The sequence below is a fragment of the Triticum urartu genome, chromosome 1 (assembly GCF_003073215.2).
Source record: "Triticum urartu cultivar G1812 chromosome 1, Tu2.1, whole genome shotgun sequence".
NCBI lineage: Eukaryota > Viridiplantae > Streptophyta > Magnoliopsida > Poales > Poaceae > Triticum > Triticum urartu.
Genome location: NC_053022.1, coordinates 565616045 through 565630735, shown reverse-complemented (window position 1 = coordinate 565630735; position 14691 = coordinate 565616045). Strand labels below are relative to the sequence as shown.

Below are 14691 nucleotides of genomic sequence, written 5' to 3'. Positions count from 1 at the left end.
CAGCCGCACATTATCTTAATGCGCGCTTGTTGCAGGAGGAGGGGTGCCAGCTGTGGTCCACTTTGGTTTTCGATTAAGAGTTGATCGTTTTGTTAAGTTTCTTGTAGGGCGATCCTTTTATTGTTGTTGATTGTTGGTTTTAAAATAGCTAACCAGTCTTGCTCGCTGGTGGTGATCGTTTTATTAACTTGGGTGGTTAATCATCACTTTTCCTCTCAACCCTAGCCGCCGCCACGGCCCCAGCCCCGCTCCTCTTCCCTGTCCGGCACAAGACGAGTGGGGACCCATCTGTCTCTTTTTATTTTTTCTTAGGTTTTTGTTTATCTCATTATATTGATCAGGTGGTGGCCGATGGCGTGTTGAAATAAGGTCTTTTCGGTCTCTCCCTACCTCGATGATGTCCGATCCGCCGCCGGCAGAGCGCCTCTGAGAATTTGTATCCCCAGATCTGTTGGTACCCCTTAAAAAAAGATGTATTGATTTCTTAGTTCATGTGCCTTTCAAGGGGAGCTATTGTCTGGCTATTGGTGTGGTGACTTCAACATCTTCTTCCATGTTATTTCTGCGGCTTGCCCTGACTTCTCCAACCATCTAGACTGATGGTGATGGATTGCAAGCCGATTCTGCGTGGGGTGATGCTCCAACCAATGTTGCTTCAGCAATTTATAGATCTTGTCTCAAGGGACGAGTGACTGCCGCGGGCTTCAAAACTTGGTATGAAGAGGGTGTTTGCAGGTGTCATTGTCTCTAATGTTGGTTCAATGTAATTTTCAATTTCTGACAAAGGGTGTACAATTGGAGGAAGAAGAAGACTAGTATGCTTTTCAATTGACTTTATCTTTTACATGCCCTTCTACGTCCAGTTGTCTATCCGTTGCACCACCTCTTGTTTTTCTCGATATTAATTAGATCTTTGTGTGTCTTTGTAAAAAAACCGTGTGGTTAATGGCGTGGTGTGTCTCGATCTCCACCCGACTGTCGAAAATATTGGCTATGAACAATTCTAAGAACAATTAAGTGCATACAAATGGGCCCACCTATGCTATGAACAATTTGAAGAACAATTAAGTGCATACAAATTGGCCAACCTATTAAACACACGTATGAGTTTTCTTTTGCGGTTCAGTTAAATCGCTCTTCACCACTATACGACTAGTCTTCTTCTTCCAGAAGTTTTCTAAGGTAGAATAAATTAGGTTGCACAAAAAATTGCACATATTTACAAGATGCAAGAATAAGCAGATACTAATTTTGACATTCTACACACATATTGCATAGCACCCGTGCATCTATTTACACACACCCAATCACCCATAGATACACAAATTGACTAAAAAAGAAGAAATCAAACACACATGAAAATGGAAAGAAACGACTAAACTAGAAGAAATGCAGGTGACCTCCAATAACGAAGGACCACAATAGCTTGTGAAAGGTCGCCAGGGATGGCATTTCCGAACGGCTAGGGGTGGTATTTTATATGGCTGACCGTGGCATTTTTCAAAACCTCCATTGCAGTTTGTTTAACTTGCAGGTAGTTTTTTGTGAAAACTTCCACCGTTTGATTTGGGTGCGTTCGCTGAGATCCCATCCCCAGCAAACGTTTGCCAGATACCATTCTCCATAACAAAAGCATCATACACATTGTATACATATAAATTCCCCTCCTCGGATTCAATAAATAAATCTCCTCCTCCTCGGATGCACTATTCAAAAATTGGTAATACTCTATTTTTTTGAAAGAAAATGCTAGTACTTCCTCCGTCACGGTTTAGAGGCTCTTTGTGAGATGTAGAGGCCTCAGGTTATATGCGAGCCATGGTCACAGCTAGCCGCGCGCATGAATTGTGGGTTGATTTGGTTCATGATGCTGCGCATTAACTGGCTCTTATCTTGGTTCTTCTAGCATGCTTGTCTTGAGACTTGAGGTGTCGAAGTAAGTACTTAGTAGTGCAATTGTTCATGCAAATGACTGAGGACACTCATGGGAATCTTGTTTTTCTGGATGGTAACTATGAATTAATTATAGGGTGGAGATGCTGTTAGTCAGATCGTTTCTGGAGTACAAATTAGTGCATCTGGATTTCTCCCATGGACATATTATTGTCCCGCACGGCGAGGCAGGATGATAACAAAGGGAGTACAAATTAGTACAGATGCATGTATGATGTGTTCATTTGGTTCATGATGTTGTGTTAATTGGCTATTCTCTTCGTTATAGTAGCATGATGAGCCCTAGGTGTTGAAATTAGATGTGCCATTGTTCATCCAGATGACTATGGGTACTCATGGAAATGCTGGTTTTTGGATGATAACTATGAATTACAGTATGTGCTTCTCATGTCACAGCTAATGGAACTGAAGCCTAAACCTCTTGAAAACTGAGATGATCAGTTCGTGCGGCCCTGGATGGATGTCCTGGTCAACATGCCTACTGAATGGAAGAATGGGCGCCAGGTTGGCCAGAGTGGAATTGATTGAAGGAGCAACCGTCAGACTTTCTCCCGCAGAAGGTTTTTCCTTTGTGAAACAGTAGAACGTAGAATGCCATTGTGGAGTTTCCAAAGGACTGGGTTGGTTTTAAAATGCAATTACCTTTGAAGATCACTTTCAGGAAGAATGATGTCAAACAGGACTGGAATGCAAAGAAGTATCGGGTCTCACAGATGTTTGGATGGTCGCAAGAGCTGATGATCTAAGCTCTTATGAGGTGATAAGGGTCTATTTGCAGAAAAATGTTGATCTGAAAACTGTCGGTGATCTTCAGCATGAAGGAAGATATAAAGTTGACAAGTTTGTATCCAATTTGGCCACTGAAACTGAGGTTAAAGACAAAAAACATTGAAGCACCTGGATGCAAGTACAAGGATACAAGTGCATCAATTGGCAAGATGATGGAGCAAAAGGAGCAGCTGCTCCACTCTTACAATGAAAGTTTGTGTTGATCTCTTGAGCTGCACTACTTATATGGTCCGCTATGTTCTAACTGCTAGCATATGTGCATTTGTTTCCTCTTAGCATAGTTAGAGCTTTCAGCTGTTTAACCCCTCTCTCTCTCTCTCTCTCTCTCTCTCTCTCTCTCTCTCTCTCCCTCCAAAATGCAGGAACTGGACTAAAGATCCAAGAAGCTTGGTGAGCTAGATGCTCAAAGTAACTCTGAAAGAAAAAGGTGTGTGATCTTGAACAAGAGTAGGTATCTTGCCCCTTAGTACTATGCATATAGCTTACTTTATGCTGTTGTGGTGTCAACACAGAACACAAATTAAAACAAAACATCTTAAGATGGTAGCGTTGGAGCAACAGAGTGCCGAGGAAACTGCGCGGCAGCTTGTGGAAAAACACAAGGTTTGTCTCTCTTGATTGCTGTTTCATTTGAGTTTTGTATTTGAGGAAGCTAATTTATGTGTCTTATGTGTTAAAAAGCAGAGGAAGAAACAGTCTGCTCTAGATAAGATTCTCAAGTTAGAACAACAATTGAATGTCAAAAGCAGAAGCCTGAGTTCAAAAAACAGTTGCAGTGCAAACTGGAAGTAATGAAGCATATGCCAGGTCAAAGAAGATAGACCAACTTCGTGAGGAGCTGCAAGAAATGGAGTCACACAGCTAGAGTGTTGTCAAGGATCAGAAGAGAAACGATGAGCTACAAGATGCTCGTAAGGAGCTGATATATGTAAGTAACCTCATTGATGACCATTTCTCCTGTGTTATTTATGTGTCATCTGTGAATGATGACATGTATGCTCGTATTGATGTGGCATAAAGTAGGTACCTTCCACTCTTGCGGCCCATGGTAACCTAGTCGCTAAGACCATCTCTATTTTCTTATTTAACCAGAATTTACCTGCCACAGTTGTGTCCCATGGTAATCTAGTCGCTAAGACGATCTCTATTTTCTTATTTAACTAGCATTTTATTTCAGCCCTGGGAGCTGCGCAGAATGGGTTTGGTTGGATGTGAGGTATTGGGCGCTTGTTTTATTGGGTGTCATGTGATACGACTTGTGCTACTTTCAGTTGGGAGCTTAGAATGTTATCTCCAGCATTCAGCGAGAGAGCGCCGCCTAGTCATTAATCCTGTATTTTGTCTTTTCCCAAATTTAACTGGTGTGTATACATGGTGTTCAATAGTGAACCGTTTGCTAACTATGAAAACATGTGCTTAGATACCTGAATTGGGGTAGCAGCATAATACTCCATACTAACACCATATATGCACATACTGAAAAAGAAGACCATCATGTATATTATTTGTCAGCTGGGATTTATATGGTCTGAAATGACGATTGGCACATGTGGCATTAAATATTATTCGGTGCTACGTGTGCCATGTTATCTTCTAAACTACATTGTCATTTCGCCCTATACAATTGAGCTATCAATACCAAAATTGTCACATAGCTTACCATGATAGTGGCATTGTTCTATAGATGTCATGATTTGGATAGTGTTAGTGCCATTTAAGTTTATACTTACAATCATTATGTAACGGTGCTTGTTAATGCTACTTCTCAGGATTAATCCTTTTTTTAAAAGTCTCAGGATTAATCTTACTTTTGATCTGTTGCACTGAATGCTTTGCAGGGCTTGCTCGAACTTACAACTGGCCGATCAGCAATTGTAGACATCAAAGGAATGGGTGTGCTTGACCCAAAAGCATTCACAAATGCTTGCAAAGGGAAATTCTGACAAGATACAAAACTTACTGCTACTCTGCCGCTATTCTTTGTTCAAAGTGGGTGCTAACTGGCACCTTTTTCAGGGTTGCCGCTATTGATGGCAAAGAGAAGGTACGTATATCTTTACTATTGCTTTTTTTTCGAAAAGGAAGGACTCCCCGGCCTCTGCATCAGAACGATGCATACGGCTATCTTATTAAACCAAAAAAAAGTTTCAACAAGGTCTCAAAGTCTCCAACTGAAAAGTAAACAAAGCTCACACAGAGCCAAAATGGGCTAGAAACACAAACTAGCCAAATAAAGGACGCCACACCCGGCCGGCAAAAAAAAGATAGGTAAACTAATTGCCTATCCTATTACATGATCGCCATCCAAACCGGTTGAAGATATCCCGAGCTACCATCTCCCAGCGGATAGATCCAGTAACCAAACGCTCTCTGGCCTCCGTCAGAGTGAGTAGCGACCACAAACGGATCAACGCCGTGGCTCTGAAAATAACCTGCAAAAAATGAATGTGTGTTGTCCTGTTAAAAACCAAATCATTTCTGCAATTCCAGAGCGCCCACATCAATGCACAGACTCCTACACGAATATGTCTCGCTAACTCGGGCTCTACCCCGTTAAGCCACGTTCCAAATAACGTGTTGACTGAACTCGGTGGAGTAATATTAAAAGCAATATGGATCGTCCTCCATAAAACTTTAGCTAGCGGGCAATCAAGAAAAAGGTGCTTGATCATTTCATCCCGATCACAGAAACTACACCCAGTAGGTCCTATCCAATTACGCTTTGTCAAGTTGTCCTTGGTTAAAATAACTTGTTTATGGAGAAACCACATAAACACTTTGATTTTCAAAGGGACTTTGACAGCCCAAACATGTTTGGAACTAGGGATCGAGCTTGAATTGATAACATCAACATACATTGATTGAACAGTAAAAACTCCAGACCTAGTAAGCTGCCAGCGTAATTCATCGGGTTGTTGGGAAAGTTGAATGTCCATCAGTCTTCTTACTAGATGTAGCCATTCTTCCCAACGATTACCCACTAATGCCCTTCTGAACTGAATATTAAGGGGGATCGATTGTAATATCGTTGCAACAAAAATCTCATGTCTTTGAACTATACGATACAAAGACGGGTATTGGATGACTAAGGGTGCCTCTCCGAGCCAAGTATTCTCCCAGAATCGCGTACTGGCACCGTCACCAACAATATACTTTGTCCTCTTAAACAAGGAAAGCTTTACTTTCATAAGCCCTTTCCAAAAGGATGAATCAGTCGGTCTTACTGTCACCTGAGACAAAGTTTTGGTTTGAAGGTACTTGCTACGGAGGATTTGCGCCCAAGTGGTGTCAGTCCCACTTGATAACTTCCACAACCACTTGCTGAGAAGATATCTGTTCTTAACTTCAAGATTCTCAATACCAAGACCCCATTGGTCTTTCGGTCTACAGATGATATCCTATTTGGCTAACCGGTATTTTCTTTTTAGCTCATCACCTTGCCAAAAGAAACACGATCTATAGAAGTCCAGTCTTTTCCTAACTCCAACTGGGACTTCGAAGAAAGATAAAAGAAACATAGGCATATTGGTGAGAACCGAATTTATCAGAATCAACTGGCCTCCGTATGACATAAGCTTGCCCTTCCAGCAACTCAGCTTCTTTTCAAATCGATCCTCGATGCACTTCCACTCTCTGTTTGTCAGCTTACGATGGTGGATTGGTATTCCTAAGTAGGTGAAAGGCAAAGCCCTCAAATTACACCCAAACAATTGCCTATAAGCCTCTTGTACATCATTGGCTCTACCAAAGCAGAACAACTCGCTTTTGTGAAAGTTAATTTTTAACTCGGTCAATTATTCAAATAAGCATAACACCAGCTTCATATTTCTCGCTTTTGCCAAGTCATGCTCCATAAAGATGATTGTATCATCAGCGTACTGGAGGATGGACACACTGCCATCAACGAGATGAGGTACCAGGCCACCCACTTGACCAGCCTCCTTCACCCTTCCTATCAGAATTGCCAACATATCCACTACAATGTTGAACAAAATAGGGGACATCGGATCCCCTTGTCGCAGGCCCTTTTGTCTCTGGAAATAATGACTGATCTTGTCATTCACTTTGATTCCAACACTCCCTTTTTGCGTATATGATTCCACCTGGCGTCGCCAGATTTCATCAAAGCCTTTCATACGCAACGCCTGCTGTAGGAATGGCTATTTTACTTTATCGTACGCTTTCTCGAAATCCACCTTAAAGATGACTCCATCCAATTTTTTCGAGTGAATTTCATGGAGCGTTTCATGCAGGACCACCACCCCTTCTAGGATGTTTCTGTCTAGCATGAAAGAAGTTTGGGAATGCTGCACCACAGAATGCGCAATCTACATGAGCCGATTAGTCCCAACCTTGGTGAAAATTTTGAAACTAACATTGAGAAGGCAGATCAGCCTAAACTGCTCGATTCTCACAGCATCCGTTTTCTTAGGGAGCAGTGTTATTGTTCCAAAATTTAAGTGAAATAACTGAAGCTGCATAGAGAAAAGAACGTGAAACATTGGAAGTAAATCCCCCTTAATAATGTGCCAACATCTTTTGTAAAACTCCGCCGAGAATCCATCCCGCCCAGGAGCCTTATTGTTTTTCATTTGCGCTATAGCATCAAACACCTCCTTCTCCGAGAAAGGGGCAACCAGAATATCATTATCATGAGTAGTTAGTTGAGGCACATCCTCAATCCTAGACTCATCGAGGGATACACAACTATCCTTCGGAGGTCCAAATAACTGCTTGTAATACTCGGTGATGTAAATTTTCAGGTTGTCCTGCCCTACAATCGTTCCTTCATCTTGCTCAAGCTGAAAGATTCTCTTCTTTCTGTGCTTACCATTAGCAATCAAGTGAAAGAATTGAGTGTTAGCGTCCCCCTGGATCACTCTACGAACCTTAGCCCGCAACGCCCACTTCAATTCTTCTTCGCGGAGAAGTTCTTTCAACCTCATCTCCGCATCTAGCTTAATCTAGAGCTCTGCAGATTGCAAAATCGTGGATTCGGCTTTTATATCTAGGGACTGAATCAGAGAAAGGAGCCTTTCCTTTTCAACTTTATAAACCCCACTAAGGTGTTTAGCCCATCCCCGTAGGAAACTTCTCAAATGCCTAATCTTGTTCTGCCAACGCTGGACAGAGGTCGTACCTCCTGCATCTTTAGCCCATTCCCTGGCAACCAGATCCAAGAAACCTTCTCGTTCAAACCATGCAAGTTCGAAAGAAAAGGTGTTTTTGTTTTCCACGTGGTTTGGCTCACCTGAGTCCACGAATAAAGGTGTGTTATCCGAGATTCCGCGCGAGAGAGCCTGGACCGTTACGAGAGGAAACTTCTGTTCCCACTCGACACTCGCGAGAACTCGTTCCAGCTTCTCATACGTCGGGTTTGGAAAAGCATTAGCCTAGGTAAACTTTCTACCAGAGAGCTCTATCTCTTTCAGATCCAAGCTTTCAGTAATGGTATTGAACATAAACGACCATCTGCCGTCAAAATTATCATTATTCTTTTCATCTCTCCTCCTTATGATGTTGAAGTCACCCCAACCAAAATTGGGAGCTGCTCGGATCCGCAAATTCGAACCAGGTCCGCCAAAAACTCCGATTTAAGCTCGGGTTGCGCGGCACCATACACCGCCACCAGAGCCCAGTTAGACCCATCAGCTTTGGACCTGACCCGAAATTTAACCGCGAAGTCACCCATCACTACACTTCGGACTTCCAGCGAATCGCATCTCACTCCAAGCAAGATCCCACCCGATCTTCCTCGCGGAGGAAGGCAATGCCAATCAAAATCGACACCACCCGATAAAGTGTTGAGAAACTGGGGCGCAAAATTATCCCTACCAGTTTCAGAGAGAGCAATGAAATCTAATCGATGCTCAAGAGATGCCTCAGCAAGAAACCTTCTTTTAGCCAAGTCCTTCAGACCTCTGCTATTCCAAAAGATTTCTTTCATATGTCATCATGAAATTTTTTTGGCCGTTCGAATCCTAGCACTCCTACGAACCGCGGAAGCAGGATAAACCTTCCGCTTTCACTTGCGCTTGGGTTTACTATGGTCCTCCATCCGGTCCTCATAACCGGGGTCAGTTGGTCTTGCTACTGCATCCTCTAGAACTACATCCTCTTCCTGAGATTCAAGAGTGGATGGTGCAAGATCCGCACAAAAATTATCGAGCACTCTTACCCCTAACGCATCAATCTCTGCATCATTTATAGGTTTTACTGCTGCTAGGTTTCGAATTGTTTCTAAAGCGCGTTCCCCTTCCAAATCTAGAAGATCATTAACCGAGTTAGAAATTTCACTATTAGTACTCCCTAGCAAAACTCCTAACTGGTTGGCATTATTAATAATTTCATCTTTAGAAAAATGCAATATAGAATTAGACATGTTGACTGACATACCAGTGATGACCTCAATGTCACGAAGCTTGGCCGCCCTCATAGCGCACCTCTGCTGCATGTCATCAACCTCCGGGTGGTCCTGGAGACGAGAACTCATCCGTCGCCCCGCAGAGACCGGGTCGGGGATCCCAACAAAGGCAATGACCTCCTCCCAAGTTACCGGAGGAGGCGGCGGAGAGCTCCCAAGCCCCACGGACGGGAAACCGGGGGAGGGAAGCGCGGGCGCCGCTTGCTCGAACACTCCCCCCGCCCCAACCCTCTGGCTTGAGGGCGTCGCTGTCCTGACTGCCGAAGGAGGAGGAGGGGTCAAGGCCACCTGCCCCAGACCCCCACCCAGCACCACTAGAGAAGCGGCCGCTCTAGCCGCCACCGTAGGAGAAGGAACCGGGTCCACCTGACCCAGACGGCCTCCCCCACGACCGGCCATCATCGGTGTCACCGGCGTCTCCGGCACCAGGATAGGAGGAGAAGAGGTCGAGGCCACCTGCCCCGGACTCCCCTCCCAGGCACAACCTCCGAAGCAGACGACGTCTCCCAGCCCGAGACCACTGGGGGAGCGGGGGAAAGCGAAACCACCTGAGGCTCCATCTCCCCACCCCCACCAAGGTCGTCGCCGAGTGCGTCTCCATCAAGCCTCCCACCACAGGACTATCAACAGCATCAAACTCCAACACCGGAAGCGTGCACTCAAAAACATCATCAGATTCCACCCGGTCGCTCCAAAGTCTGGGAGGGGCAGACACTGGCTCAAAGGACCCAAACCACAAAGTACTCATCGGCACCGACGGAGCTGGGGCCGGCTCCACCCTGGGCCCATCCTCGGGCAACTGAGCAACAGGTCCCGGTCCGTTGGACCTCTCTCGTCCAGCCTCATCAGTCGGGTCCTCACTAGCACCCGCGTTGTCGTCACCTTCATGCATATCCACATCAGTCCCATTAACCACCTCGGCAAACAACTCTGCATCCTCAAACTCAATCTCATGAGGAAACACCTCTCCCCTATAAGTCCAGTTGACCACATCCGGGATGAACTCAATGTCCAGAACACTCACTAGGAGTCGGGCCATCCCATGGGCGTGAGTGAATGCCATATCCACTTTCTCAGTTTTTCCGACCATAATACCTAGACTAGCCACAACTTGAGCATCTGTCAAAGGCTCAGAGGGAGCCCCAGAAAACCGTAGCCACACCTGAGTGAGCGGCTTTCCCTTAGGTTCCACCTTCTTCTACTCGTGAAATTCCAAAATGCATTTAGTACCAGGGACCTTGCACAACCCAAAGCTCATCAACCTCTGCAAATCATCCACCGTTGGGAAATCAACCCTAAACACACTGTCCTTAATATGGACAAGCTCCCACTGAAAATCACCTGGAGCCAGTTCCTGAAGTCTCTGCACAATCTGAGCCTCAAAAACCACTCCCTGGGTAGCTTTCACAATTCCAGTCGTCAAGCTCTGCGTCTCTACCAGAATTCTCTCGCAGCCGGGGACTCAAAGAACATCAGCTCAGCACAATATACTCCATACATCGTAAGAGCTGGAACCCGATCACGCAGAAGCGGGCAATCCCCTGTGGCATGTGCTGGCTTACCACACGAATCGCCCAGCTCCGCCACGCACTCAGCAATGAAATGACCCTTCTCGCCACATCGATAGGAAAGCATCTTCTCCTTCTTACGCGCCCACTTGGACGCTCTCTCAGACTCTGACTTGTCACCTGCCTCAGCAGAAACACCAGTAGCAGGAACCTCCATGTTGGCCAAAGCTGTCACTGCCTCCATCGCCTGGCTAGGCAGTTCGGTCAACTGAACGGGATCGGCCGCCACATCAGTAGTCTGTTGGTCAACAACGACCGATGGCGGAGGCTGTCTGCGGTACCGACCATGACCACCACGATGACCATGGTAGCCACCTCTCTGCCGATAGTCTGGGCCAGAAGCTCCCTCGACAAAACCACCCAGAGGTTCCAAGAAATGGTCTCTCAGCAGAACCATCACTCTGCCAGGCATAACCACGTCCACCTCCCGTAGACGACAATCCACGGTTCTGGCCATCCCCATAAGCATCACATCCATCGTCCCCCCACTGTCCATGCGGCGGTTCATTGGACTCTCTAGCAACCATGTTCTACCTCGTCTGCGTTGGGCCCGGTCGTTTTTGCATCGGCCTCATGACGTAGTGCGGCGGTGGCGCGGCACGAGGCTCCGGCGGAGCAGCACCACGCCCCCAGCCGCAGGTATCGGTGGCCTCGCCGGAGCAACGCCGCTCCCCACCATAGCATTAGCCAGCGCGGGAGGCCGAGGTCCACCACGCCGACCGCCGGCGACACCCCGCCGTCAGCGTAGGTCGCAGGCCGAGCGGAGCTCCCCATCCAGCAATCCTCGGGCCCTGAAGCGGTGGCCAAGAACCAAGGCCTGACCCGCCCCGACCCGAGCCGGTAGCATCAACCGGAGTCGGCGGTCTCAAGCCGTTCGCTCCACCACCCCAAGCCACGGCAGTGGGGTTTGCACCGCCAGTGCCGGCGGTCGCGGCACAGCCTGCACCGCGCCCCCACGTCCAGCCCCAGCCGATGGCAGCGTTGGAGTGGCGCGGCCGGTTCCGGCAGTGTAGCCGCCCCACCGCGGCCAGCACCACCCGCGGCAGCGTTTTTGCCTGGCGGTGCGGCTGACCCGCGGCCAGCCATAGCCGGGAAGGCGGGGATGCACCGAGCTCTACCAGGCCCACACGCTCGGAACCCTCGCTTGCCGTGCCTCGGAACCCTAGACCGAGCAGATGTCAACGAACACAGAGGAAAAGTGATCGAACGAGTGCATGGGGCGGCGCAGCGTGGAGGAATAGCGGTCGGGTTAGCCTGGGCCACATACCCAGCTAACCCCGGCCCGTCTATGCTCTGGCCCAACTCACCCAGAGCCGGCCCAACTGCACACGCTCCCAGCTCGCAGCCCAAAAGGCAATTCAAACGCAGCGCCCGCTTAGCGGAGACCCCGATCGCCTGAGCCGCCGACGATGATGCCACAGCCGCCGCCGGCGCCCTAGACGCGATATGCCGGCGCGCATTCTTCCTTCTCTTAACTGTGATCCATGATTCCGGCCTAATCAAATCGAAAAGAGTAAGATTTGGAAGACTTACCTTCGGGAGAGGACCTTTCCATGGTCTGACTGTCGTCGCCGCCGTTCTCCGGTGAACTACGCGACGGATCATTTCTTTCTTCTCTCTCGCGTGCAATCCAATTCTTGCCGGATAATCAGGTGGCAGAACACTATCGATCGTTGTTGCCACTTCATCTTTGTCGTACCCTGAATTGAAAAACTCACATATGAGATCTGACGGAGTCGGAGACGGTGGAAAACTCACCGGGATTCCATCCCCGTCGTTGTCCGCATCCTCCTCATCCGGATCCGCAAGAGCCCAGAACCGGCCTCCGACTCGCCGGCCATCACCGGCGGCTAGGGACGGCGCAGCCGCGGCTGTGGCCCCGGTCGCCCGCCCACTCGCCCGTTCTCCCATCGCCCCTTCCTGTTCGATGTGTTTTAGCTCCTCCTCTTTACTATTGCTTTTTGGTGGATTTCTAGTTCTGCGATCATTATCATTGTACATCTATTTTTTGATAAATTGTGGTGAAATAGAGGGACCAAGTTCAGTTTACCACCCCATCCACAGGGAGATCCTTACATTTATGAAAAGGGGGCAAAGTTAGCAGAAATTTCTTGGTTGGCAAGAACACTGCATAAAAATTGGTTGGCAAGAACTCATTCATGTTAGATGCTCTTGGTTGGCAAGAACACTGCATAAAAATTGGTTCTGGATGATTACAGTGCTGAGAGGTAATGCTATTTAGTCCTGGATGGCAAGAACTCATTCATGTTAGATGCTCTTGGTTGAGATTTCTAGAATCCAATCTAATTGCATAAAAAATGATTTGTTTTGCCCTTGTCTATGTCTAATGAATAATGGTGCTGGTGCAGGAATTACTTTCGGAGAAGGACGACAAGTCAAGACAACAGAACTGAACTGAAAGAAGTCTGGGAGGGCGGGTGAAGCTGCAAGGGGAGCAGGACTTTTTTTCTTTCTTTCTGGAGAATCAAATCGGGCCAGGATTTCCTATGAGGCAACACAAAAAGGGAACACAGGGCGGCCCATCTAAGGGCCCCTTTATAAGCCGAGGATTGGAATTTTTGGGGCCTCGTCCCAACGGCTAGCCTTCAGGGTCTCGCAACTCGCAAGGCCGCTGCCGCCGCTGCCGGTCCAAGGCGACGCCGCCGCCGCTGCGGGGCAAGGGGACGCCTTCGCCGCTGTCGCTTCCCTCCTGATCACCAGGTGCGCCCCCTCCCGTCCCCCCTTCCCTCCCCCCCCCCTCTCCTTTTCCCCTTTCCCCCCACCCGAATCTTTTGATTCACGCTTGGTTCAACCAGACCGCGGAGGGGAAAGAGCGGACGTGCGGCGAGCTCTTTCTGGGAACCACGGGAAAAAAATCTCCGTGTCTACATTGTGTTTCCTCCCTCCAAACTCCTCCCTTTAGCTTCATATGCAAGTGTTTTACATTCCGCTGCTATACTCTTAGACTTGCATGTGTAGGTTCATTGCTTGACTTGTTCTAAAGTTGTTAAAATCTGCCAAGACTTAAAATTGGGAAAAGGCTAGATTTTTATTTGGTCAAGTAGTCTAATCACCCCACTAGACATAGTTTCGATCCTATAGCTAGGGTGAACCTCGGTTGGGGCATACATTCATAGCTTAGGATTCCTTTTTTGCGACACGAGGGAGGGGGCTGCTAGCTACTTCGCACTTTACTAGGTGAATGAACCTCAGTTGGGGGGCATGCATTCATAGCTTAGAATTTTCTTTGTGCCGAAACGAGAGAGGAGGGGGGCTGCTAGCTACTTCGCAGTTTGTTAGGTGAACCTCGGTTGGGGGGAGGGGCCATGCATTCATAGCTTAGGATTCCCTTTGTGCCACCACGAGGGGCGGGTGGGGGCAAGCAATACTGTGCGCTTTGCGAGAGAGGTGCCACATCGAAGTTGCATTTGGTATTTGAAAATCAAACCACCCTTTTGATACATAAATTTGGTCCACATGCAAGCGTGTTCGTGTTCTAACCCTCTTCCGCGTCATTTTTTTGCCAAATTTATGAACATTAGACAAGTCGAATGACGCAACAGACACGGTTCACTCAAACTAACCGTGTGCCATGCCGGTGCATCTGTCACGCACACATCCGCATAGTACATCGGGCTCCACGAGGCTCCCCCTCTCAAAAATATCTGCCCGCTTTGAGGGTTTTTCTGTTTCATAACACATGGTTGTTATCTCCGGACTGCGTGCGATGTTTCTTGACCAATCCCGCCTGCATCCCTAGAAAATATCTACCCGCCTCAAGGGTTTTTCTATTTCATAACACACGGTTGTTATCTCCGGACCGTGTGCGATGTTTCTTGTTCCCAATCCCGCCAGCATCCCTAGAAAATATTTGCCCGCCTCGAGGGTGTTTCTATTTCATAACACACGGTTGTTATCTCCGAACCGTGTGCGGTGCACTATCATCAGAATTTTCAA

The 14691-nt window shown here is 47.5% G+C and overlaps 1 long non-coding RNA gene across 1 annotated transcript; it reads left to right on the top strand.

The window, feature by feature from the left end:
• The first annotated feature begins 3423 nt into the window (after positions 1–3423).
• LOC125539746 lies at positions 3424–13330 on the top strand. The gene is made up of 3 exons (XR_007297007.1): positions 3424–3670; positions 4581–4786; positions 13104–13330. It is a non-coding gene; the product is annotated as an uncharacterized LOC125539746 (long non-coding RNA).
• The last annotated feature ends 1361 nt before the right edge of the window (positions 13331–14691 follow it).